Source organism: Carassius auratus, unplaced genomic scaffold (assembly GCF_003368295.1).
Source record: "Carassius auratus strain Wakin unplaced genomic scaffold, ASM336829v1 scaf_tig00056622, whole genome shotgun sequence".
NCBI lineage: Eukaryota > Metazoa > Chordata > Actinopteri > Cypriniformes > Cyprinidae > Carassius > Carassius auratus.
The window spans coordinates 4,012-15,567 of record NW_020527391.1 but is presented as its reverse complement, the minus strand read 5'-3'; the positions used below and the strand labels follow the sequence as shown (position 1 = coordinate 15,567).

The following is an 11,556-nucleotide window of genomic DNA, read 5'->3' as shown; positions in this document are numbered from 1 at the left end:
TTAATCATATTTATTAACCATCAGTTTGTGTAAAAACAAAAGAACTAGTTACTATAGTTTGAGTTATTTTATGTATGAGGTTAATGAGATGAATAGCATCTGGCCTCCAGTAGTTCAGTGTGTGTAAGCGGTTTTTTCACCGTGTGTCTGCAGTCGGCCGGTCCTGTGCAGACGGATGGTGTGTGACTGCGACCCCCCACGCTGGATCTGTTTCTCTGTCCGAGTGTGACCCCGCCTCACGTCCCAGTGTCTGCATCAGAACGGCCTGCTGACCTACTCCAGCGGAGACACCTGGATCGACAACTGCCAGCGCTGCCAGTGTCTGGTGAGAGCACACACACACACACACACACACACACACACACACACACACACACACACAGGAAACACAACACACACACACACACACACACAGGAAACACAACACACACAACACACACACACTCAGGAAACACAACACACGCACACACACACACACACCAACACACATACACACACACACCACCCCACTCAGGAAACACAAACACACACACACACAGGAACACAACAGACACACACACACACACACAACGAAGCACACGCACACACACACCACACACGAAACTCAACAGCAACACACACACACACACACACACACACACTCAGGAATTCACAACAGCAACACACCCACACACACACACACACGAAACACAACGCAACACACACAACACACGAAAACCAACGCAACACACACACACACACACACACACACACCACACACACAGGAAACCACAACACACACACACACACACACAGACACACACACACACACACACACACACACACACACACACACACACCACACACACATACACACACACACACATACACAACACACACACACAGGAACACAACGCAACACACACACACACCACCACACACACTCAGGAATCACAACAGAACACCACACAAACACACACACACACACACACACACACACAGGAAACACACATACACACCCACACAGGAAACACACACACACCACACATACAGGAAACACAAACACAGGAAACACAAAACACACACAGGAAACACACACACAACAGGAAACACCCACACTCAGGAAACACAACACACACACACACACACTCAAGAAACACAACACACACACACACACACACTCAGGAAACACACACACACACGCACACACAGGAAACACAACACACGCACACACACACACACACACTCAGGAAACACAACACACACACAGGAAAACACAACAGAACACACACACACACACGAAGCACAACGCAACACACACACACACACACGAAACTCAACGCAACACACACACACACACTCAGGAATCACAACAGAACACACACACACACACACACACACACACGAAACACAACGCAACACACACACACACGAAACACAACGCAACACACACACACACAGGAAACACAACACACACACACACACACACCAGACACACACACACACACACACACACACACATACACACACACACACACACACAGGAAACACAACGCAACACACACACACACACACACACACTCAGGAATCACAACAGAACACACACAAACACACACACACACACACACACACACACACACACAGGAAACACACACACACAAAACACAGGAAACACAAAACACACACAGGAAACACACACACACAGGAAACACCCACACTCAGGAAACACAACACACACACACACACACTCAAGAAACACAACACACACACACACACACACACTCAGGAAACACACACACACACGCACACACAGGAAACACACACACACACACACAAAAAAAAAACACAACACAACACACAAACACAGGAAACACAACACAACGCAAGATTTAAACACAATGTAAACTGATGCAAAGTGCTGTATAGTGATCAAACAAATCTACTAATAAAACAACAACTACACCCATACAAACGCTAGAGAGTAAAAATAAGATTTAAGTCTAGACTTAAAATCAAAATATAGATTCATATGATAGGGGAGACCATTCCAAAGCTTGGGCCAGCCACAGAAAAAGCAGATCACCCTTTGATTTGTACCGACACACAGTAGTAAGATCTGAGTTCCCTAGCAGCAGAATATGGCAAAAGAAGTTCAGAGATATGACTTGTGCACAACAAGACAATGCCTTATAAACAAACAGAAGAATTTTAAAATCAACCCTGAATTTTACGGGAAGCCAATGAAGGGATGATAAAACAGGAGAAATGTGATTGCTCTTTTCAGACCCAGACAAAAGTCTTGCCGCAGCATTTTGAACAGCTTGCAATCGTGACACTGAAGATTGAGGAAGACCAGAATAAAGAGAGTTACAAGAATCCAGTCGAGATGTAACAAGTGCATGAATCACATCTTCTATATCCTTCCTTGAAAGAAGATTCTTCAGCTTTGCAATATATCTAATCTAATATCAAAATCTTGGTTTTATCCTCATTTAACTGCAGGAAATTATTAGACCTCCGTGTCTTAATAGCATGTACACATTTCAATAATGCATCAAATGAAACGGCAGAGATGAAGTCTTACTGGTAGATAAAACTGAGAATCATTTGCGTTACAATGATATGAAATACTTTGTTTTTGAAAAATCTGTCCAAAGGGAAAACAGTAAAGGTCCCAAAATGGATCCCTGAGGCACTCCACAAAAGACGGTTAAGAAATAATGATCTAAATTTACAGAAAAAGTCCTGTTCTCAAGATACGATGCAAACCACTTTAATGCAGTGCCTCAAATACCTACAGTATCACACATTCAAGTCAATCCAGAAGAATGCTATGGTCAGTGGTGTCAAATGCCCTGCTCAGGTCCAACAATACCAGCACAACACAAGACCTGAATCCAGAGAAAGCAGCATGTCATTTGTAACTATCAATAGAGCTGACTCACTACTGTGTTATGATATAAAACCAGACTGAAGCTTATTCAAAACACTAAAAGAATCCAAAAACTGTAAAAACACTGATTTCTCCAAAAGTTTGCTGATTAAAGGCAACTTAGAAATTGGCCGATAGTTACAGCTAGTTGCTGGGTCGAGATTATTATTATATTTTTTCAGCAGAGGTTTCACAACTGCATGTTTAAAACTGGCTGGAACAACACCTTTGGCTAAAGAGCTGTTCACTATAACTGTTACAATAGGACTAATAATCAGAAAAACATCATTACAAAGACGTCCAAGAATAATATCTAACTTGGAACCAGAACACTTCACAGTAGAGACAATATCATCTATCTAATGTGATAAAACAGGTTGAAAGGAAGACAAACAACTTGTGGTACAATGCAATTGCAAATGAAGTGATTTAGAAGGAGCAATGGGGGATCTGATAGCATCAATTATTTTGAGTAAAATAGTTTTAAAAAATCCTCACAAAGCTCTGAGGAGGCCTCAGATAATAAATTCATAGTTGGGTTTAAAAGAGAATCAGTCATATCAAACAAAACCTTTAGTCTGTTCACATTATCAGCAATTAACTGAGAGAAATAACTCAATTTAGCATGTTTCATTGCTATTTGATAATTAGAGAGACTTATATTTAAGATATCACAGGAAACGTGTAGCTTATCTTTTTACGTCATTCACTCTGCTTTCCAACACTCTTGTCTAAGAGGGTTTCATTTAGCCATGGCTCGCCAACACCCTTTACCCTTTTATGTTAGGAGCAACAGTGTCCAAAGATGTAGAACAAGCTTTATAAAATCCTTCAATCAAACTTTCAGTATCAGTTTTATTAAGGATATCATTGGTAGCATGTAAAGAATAATGTTCAGAAAACACATTTGCAGTGTTTGAATTTTCTAACTCTACATACATCAACCTTCAATAGCTGGACTTCAAAACTGGAGAAAGTATCAGTGGGCACAGTCTTACATTAAAAACAGCTTCTAATAATTGTTCCAACTCCAGCACCATGGCCAGAGGCCCATGGAGAGCTGAAAAGTACACGTCTGGATGAGCAATCTCAACAAGAGGCATCAATTCACCATGTTTTAACCAACTCTCAGTAATAAATAAGAAGTTTAATGAATGCGATGTAAATAAGTCATTTGGAATAAAAGATTTATTCGATATTGACCTAGCATTCACTAAGGTCATCTTTGCAGTAGTAGTACAGGCTGACTGCCGAGAGCGGAGAGGAGCATTCGAGCAAAGTGATATATCCAGAATTGATGCTTCGACTCTTTCCATTTGATACGATGGAAGAGCGGCGATATGACGACCAAATGACAGGGATACAATCATGATCCTGTGATGGAGTTACTGACCTCGAGGCAATGGGATAATGCTCCATGAAAATCAGATGACATCGGGTGAGATCTCCTCGCTCCAAGGACAGTACAATGTAAAATAGAAAGTAAAATAAAAAGTGAAAATAAAATAAAATACCGGAGAGCAGCAGCCAAACACACCAGCATTCATTCTATCCTGAAGTCTCAGACAACCAACATTAACACACACAACACACGCTCACTCACTCACTCACTCACTCACTCACTCACTCACTCACACACACACACACACACACTCATTCACAGATAGAAACACAAACACATCTTTGTTTCTGTGAATTGTGGGGATTTTCCAAACAATATTTTCTATGCCCTAACCCAATCCTAACCCTAAACCTGCCCCTAACAGAAAACCTGTTTGCATTCTTACACGTTCAGTTAAACATAATTTAGACGTTGCATTTAATGCATACTTTTAAAGTAGAAAGACTGGAATTATATTTTCTTGTTAAACCCAGTCCAATAATCATTTAACAACTGCAGAAGTCATTTTTGAGCACTATTACACCAATAACTGTATACAGTTCCAATCCATCGCTGTTAAAATGCATTTTTCGTTTGACCCCCTCGTATCTTTCCTAGCATCTTCAACCGTCTCAAACTCAATAATAATCAAAGAGCAGTAAATAAACTCAGCTGGATGGCGGGTCTCTCTGGAAACAGCTCTGCTCCTCCTCCAGTCATACGCTCATCGTTTCAGATCTCCATTCATCAGGGACGTTTGTGAAGAAGCATCTTGTTGTTGTGACCCTATCCTGCTCGTCTCTTTTCCCACAATTCACCTCTGCAGCAGCGCAGCTCTTCAGACGAGTGCTATGGAGGACCAGAAGTGCCACTTAAAAATAAAATGAAGAATCAATTTAATAATTCACACATAAATAGAGATAAATCACTTTTTAAATGGACAAATTAATAGACATATTAAAAGTTGTTTATTTAATTTGTGTTTTTAAATGTAGATTAATAAGACAGTAAATAAAAAATGTAATTTTTAAATGTATAAATAAAAAGACAAATTTAAAATGGTTTAATTCATGTTTTAAAACAGATTAATAAAACAATAACAAGTACATTAATACATAATTTTAAATGCACATTTTTAATCGCTTTTTTAAAAAGCATTTGGCAAATGTTTTTCTTTATCCATTCTTCAGTTGAGTTAAGAAATGCCATTGGGATTTGGATAATTTGTTAGCTTTAGCTGATTTATTTCTTTAAAGAAAATATAGGAAATGCACACATGAACTGCTGATCAAAAGTTTAGGTTAAGGCTAGATGGTATTACAGATTCATCTACTGGGCATGCACACAACGCAAGGTTGACCATGACCAATATACTGTACAATAGCAACGAATTAAAAGGAGTAATAGATAAATAAACAAGTAAAATAAACATCATAATACAAAGAACGAGACCCGCTTTGTTTATTTAATGTGTTGAGCCAAAGGCTACAATTAAATAACCGAATGTATGTAAAAGTCTAAGATATAAAGGCAAGCTATTCCAAGGCTTTTTTGGCCACCACTGAAAATGCCCAGTCATCACGGTTTTAATGCCTGGTTTAATCTGGTCCTAGGGACGTCTAGAATCATCTGGTTTGATGACCTTAGACTCCTTTGAGGTTTGTGTAAATGTAAAAGATCAAATAAATACGAGGGAGCCAGATTGTGTACAACTTTATAGACTAAGATAAGTAATTTAAAATCAATCCTGTATTGAACTGGAAGACAATTTAAATGAGCTAAGATGGGTGTTACAGTATCTGATGGCGCTTACGAACTCTCATCCATTATCTAGCAGCAGTATTCTGCAATAATTGGAAGCAAGTTAATAACTATTGGCTCCACACACATAAAAAGAATTACAGTCGTCCATACTTACATAAATAAAGGCATGAATAAGATTTTCAACATTGCTAGATGACAGAAACCGTTTTACCTTAGCTAGTAATCTCAACTGAAAGAAACAAGACTTAACCAACGAGCTGATCTGTTTATCAATTTTCAGAGAGACATTAATCAGATCCCCAAGATTCTTAACTACTGATTTACAGAAAGGAGCCAAGTTCAACAAATCAGAGAGGACTTGAGACTCAGAGTTTCTGAACCAAATTACATTGTTCTATCTTTCATAAAAAAAAAAAAGATTTCTGACATTCTTAGTTTAACTTCATGCAGACAATTTAATAGAGATGTAATTGTCCTCTTGTCCTGTTTCCATAAAGGTAGATACAGCTAAGTATCATCAGCAAAACAGTGAAAAGAAACTACATGCCTTTTAAAAATAGAACATAAGGGCAGCATATAAAGTAAGAACAAGATTGGACCAAGGATTGAACCCTGGGGAACACCACAATTCAATGGAGCAGATTTAGAATAAGACTAACTGATATTAACTGAAAAGGACCTATTAGAAAGAAAGTATGTGAACCACTCAAGAGCCATGCCTCAAATACCCATAGTCTTTTCTACAGTAAGTGAGTAAAAATAATATTGTGATCAACAGTATTACATACTACCCTTAGATCTAGTAAAGTTAAAATCATAGTCACCAATCAACGGAAGTTAAAATGTCATTTAATACTTTGAGCTGGGCCATCTCTGTGCTGTGGTTTGCTTTAAATCTAGGATGAAACTGTTCAAAGACATCATTTTTAACTAGAAAAGCCTGTAATTGATAGGAAAAGTACTTTAGAAATGGGACGGTAGTTTGATAAAACACTCCAATTTAATAATAAAATGTGCAAAATTGGGCTCTACAGTGGAATGTTTAAAATTTGCAGAAACTACGGCTGCTGTGAGACTTTTATTTATCAATGTCTATAGGCTTGGGCTGATAATCTCAAAAGCCTGTTTAATAATTTTTAATGGAATGATATCAGGGCAGCGATTTGTAGGTTTCAACTGACCAGTTATCTTTGATAAAGACTATAGTGAAAGAGGAGAAAATTAATTAAATATCGTAGATGTGCAACTAGTAGATAGAGAATGAAAAGAACCAGGCACAGTCTGCATTCTAATATTGATAACTTTCTGAACAAAGAAGTTTAAAAAAACATCACACGCCGTAGCAGGAAGAGAAGAATCAGCGGTGGAATGATTTAGTACAGAATTAATCGTATTAAACTACACTGTAGAAATCCCATTTACCTTGAGATAACCCAGCAGTTCATTTAGCAGTTTTACAGCATTCTGGTAGGTAACTAAAGCATCCTGTAAAATTGAGTATGACACCTGTATCTTATCCTTCTTCCAACTACAAGCTCGTCTCAAAACACATGTATCCTCGTTTAACCAAGGGTCAGATTTAGTCTTACCCCTGGCCCTTAACGGGGCAATAGAGTTTAGGATAAAGGAGCATGTAGAACTGAATATATCAAAGGCTGTATTTACATCACAAGAGCCACCAACAACACCAAGAATGTCAGACTCAGAAAATAAGGTCTTAAACCTCTCGATGGCATCTCTGGTTTCATAACTGGTTTCATTTTGGAGGACGATATATCACAGCACAGAGTATTGACAAGTTGAACCGAAACAAGTGCCGCTCAAAACAACAAAATGCGTAGATTGACACAGAGCTCTGTTTTGGTCTGGTCTTCAGCAAGGTGAGGTGGACTGCTGGCCTCTGTCCTGCCCGCCGGTGGACTGTGACTTCACACTGGTGCCCGAGGGCGAGTGCTGCCCACGCTGTGTCTCGGACCCGTGCCAGGCTCACGCTGTCCGCAACGACATCACCAAGACCTGCGAGGACGAGCACGGCATCACCCGCTTCAGCGGCTCGTCCTGGGTCAAACACGGCACCGACTGCACACTGTGCCAGTGCAAGGTGATCACAACACACCAACACACAGACCACCAAATACACAAACAGACCAACAAAAAACAGAGAAACACACACACACGACATGCAGACAAAGAACAACAATGAATGAACAAACAAATGGGGAAGCAAAGATATGATTCAATTGGTTGTTTTTTTGTTTTGTTTTTTGGCAAATGTTCATATGCAAAATTAATTATTTGCATATATTTATAAAATAATTTGTACACAAATTAATAATAAATACATAAATAATACCTTTTAATTGAACTTTAATACATGATTAGCTTACATTTATTTGTTGACATAATTTTAATTTCCAGGCCTGGAATTTATTTTTTTTAATGATTAAAGTCTTTAAAAAATCCAGCGCTGAATTCAGTTTATAATAATAATAATAACAATAATACCTTAACATAAAAAAAAAAATACACAATTACTTACATTTTATTTATATCCACTATTTTAATTAGATCAGATGATTAAATTGGCCTTATTCGTTGTGGTGATCACATGCAATGCAATGCAAAAAAAAAAAAAAAAAAAATGTAATGGAGTAAAAGTACAAATGAAATGCAAAATAATGCAATAAAATATAAAAACGGAAATGCAAAAAGATAAAAAAAATTAATAATGCAGTGCAATGCAAAGCAATAAAATCTATAAATATAAAATATGCTTCAAATACCCAAACAGTGATTTATTATGGTATATATATGTATATATATATATTCCTCTAACTGTGTATCCAGTGTGTGATGTGTTTTTCTCTCTTCTCCAGAACGGACACATCTGTTGCTCAGTGGATCCCATGTGTCTTTAGTCTCCTCGCTCGACACTAACAGCACCTGTACAGTCTCACGCGACCGCCCCTTCACAACCTCCCCCAAATAATGCCAAATATGAATGGTGTATAATATCAGACAGACGCCAGTGAACCTGAGGAGGCCATTTCTGCACAAACGAGGACTATTAACCCATCGAAACACGACCACGCACACGCCGGCATGACCACACTGGATGTGTAAAGAATAAAACATTCGCTCATTTTTATCTCTTCAAACCATCACAGGATGTAGAAATTTTAGCTAGTAAGTAAATCTGATTGTATTTCTCTTTTGCCTGGTTATGGAAGTCGATGCTATTTGTTGGTGTTTTCACCGCACTTTTTTCGATTAGCTTTTTGTGTCTGTTTTTCTGTCTAGATTTTAAATTATTATATGGCTTGTTCTTGTCTGATGGTGAATAAAATATCTCCATTTCCATTTATGGATGTGTTGACCTTTCATTTGCCCCAGCGGCGTGTTACGTTCCCCCAATATGTCGATTAATTTGTGCGATCCTCTAATCACATGATGACTGCAAACAAACAGATTTCTCCTCCGAATCTGTGCATTAAGACAAGTCTGATTCTTTGTGGCATTCAAATGCAATAAAATGTAATACAACACAAAGCAATAATTTGAAATACAATATAAATTACTTTAAAAAAATGACTGTTATATTAGTGTAATTATATAAATGCATATAATTTATTCAATGTAATTTATTCAGTTTATAATTTATTTTGTCTGATTAATTATAGCATTCAAATGCAATGTAATAAAATAAAATAATAAATATTACAAATATAAATTATCATAATATATTTATATTATTATAATATTATTACTTTTTAAATGTTTATTTAATAAATTGTAATTGGTTTCAGTTTTTTTATATATATATATAATTCAGTCTGATTCACTTTGGTGATAAAACCTAATGCAATGCAATAAAATCAAAGGAAATAAAATAAATATTACAACAATGAAAATGCCCATAACATACTTTATATTACTATTATTTAATAATATAATATTTATTTTTTTAAATGCATTTAATTTATTTCGTCTGATTTGTTGTGGCATTCAAATAAAATAAAAAGAAATAAAATGCAATGCAATGGATTGCAATAAACTAAACAAAAAAACAAAAAACGTAATATTCCTTATTATTATTTTAATGGACTTCTTAAATGTATATTAAATATATACAGGCAGGCACTCAGTTATATGATCAAATACACAAATAGATAAACAAATAAGCAACAAACAGGAAAATGTGTGTAATTCAGGAACAGACAGACAGACACACAGGTGATGAAAGGTAAGAACACACTAATCATTAAGAAGAGTCTTGTTTTATTTGTTAGTAATCTAGTTTTTCTCTTGCCTTGTTAAGTTTTTTTGGGGGGTTCCACCAAACTTTTTTTTATTTGCTTTCGATTTTGCATGATTATATGTCTTGTTCTTGTCTGACGGTGAATAACATATCTCCGATTCCATTTATGGACATCCTGACCTTTCATTTCCCCAGCGGTTGCTCCAGTAATGCCCCATTATGAGTGCGCTAATTAAACGGCTTTCTATGACCTTCTGGTCCACCTGGAACATCATCATTAGCTCCCTCCCATGTCTCCAGCAGCTCAGACATCGCCCCGTCCTCGGCCCGTAACTTCACTCGCCGAATCCAGACGCTCTAGGTTCATGTATGTTCTGAATAGTGTGAAATATGATTATTGAGGTCACTCTAGAACACGACTGCTTTCCTTCAGGTCCCTGCGTGAGTGTGTTTCAGAGACACCTCTGTGAGAAACACCTCCAGTTTCCCAAACTCCTGTCACTAATGACTAATATGCGTTATATTCTGTTTCAAATGTTTCATGGATATTTAAAGAAAGGTTTGTGGGAATTAAACTCCGAAACCAAAACCGAACTTCATTTGTGAAACACAGAGATGCTTAGATTTGTTATTGTAGAATATAATTCATATCTGCACCTGGAGCACAAAAGCAGTCTTGAGTCTCTGCGGTTTATTTGCAGCAATAGACAATAATTCATTGTGTGGGTCAAAATTATACATTTCTCTTTTGTGCCAAAAAACATTAAGATATTAAGTAAAGATCATGTTCCATGAAGATGTTTAAATTTACTAATATAAATATATCAGAACTTAATGTTTGATTAGTAATATGCATTGCTAAGAACTTCATTTGAACAACTTTAAAGATGATTTTCTCAATATTTAGATTTTTTTGCTCCCTCAGATTCCAGATTTACAAACAGTTGCATCTCAGACAAATAATAATAATAATAATAATAATAATAATAATAATAATAATAATAAAAAGACACTTATGACGGGTTTTGTGGACCAGGGTCACATATGATAAAGTAGTTCTAATATATTATTAATATTGTTTTATTATATTATTATTATTATTATTATTATTATTATTATTATTATTATTATTATTATTATTATTATCATTTTTTGCACAATGATCAAATGGAATATTTAAAAAAAAATGAAACAATAAAAAAATGTTAAGGGAATGTTTAGAAATAGCATTTGAATAACATA

General features: G+C 36.5%; 1 long non-coding RNA gene across 1 annotated transcript; it reads left to right on the top strand.

The window, feature by feature from the left end:
• Window positions 1–199: 199 nt before the first annotated feature.
• LOC113090592 (uncharacterized) lies at window positions 200–9,420 on the top strand. Its single transcript, XR_003287196.1, has 3 exons — window positions 200–325; window positions 7,933–8,157; window positions 8,933–9,420. It is a non-coding gene; the product is annotated as an uncharacterized LOC113090592 (long non-coding RNA).
• Window positions 9,421–11,556: the final 2,136 nt, after the last annotated feature.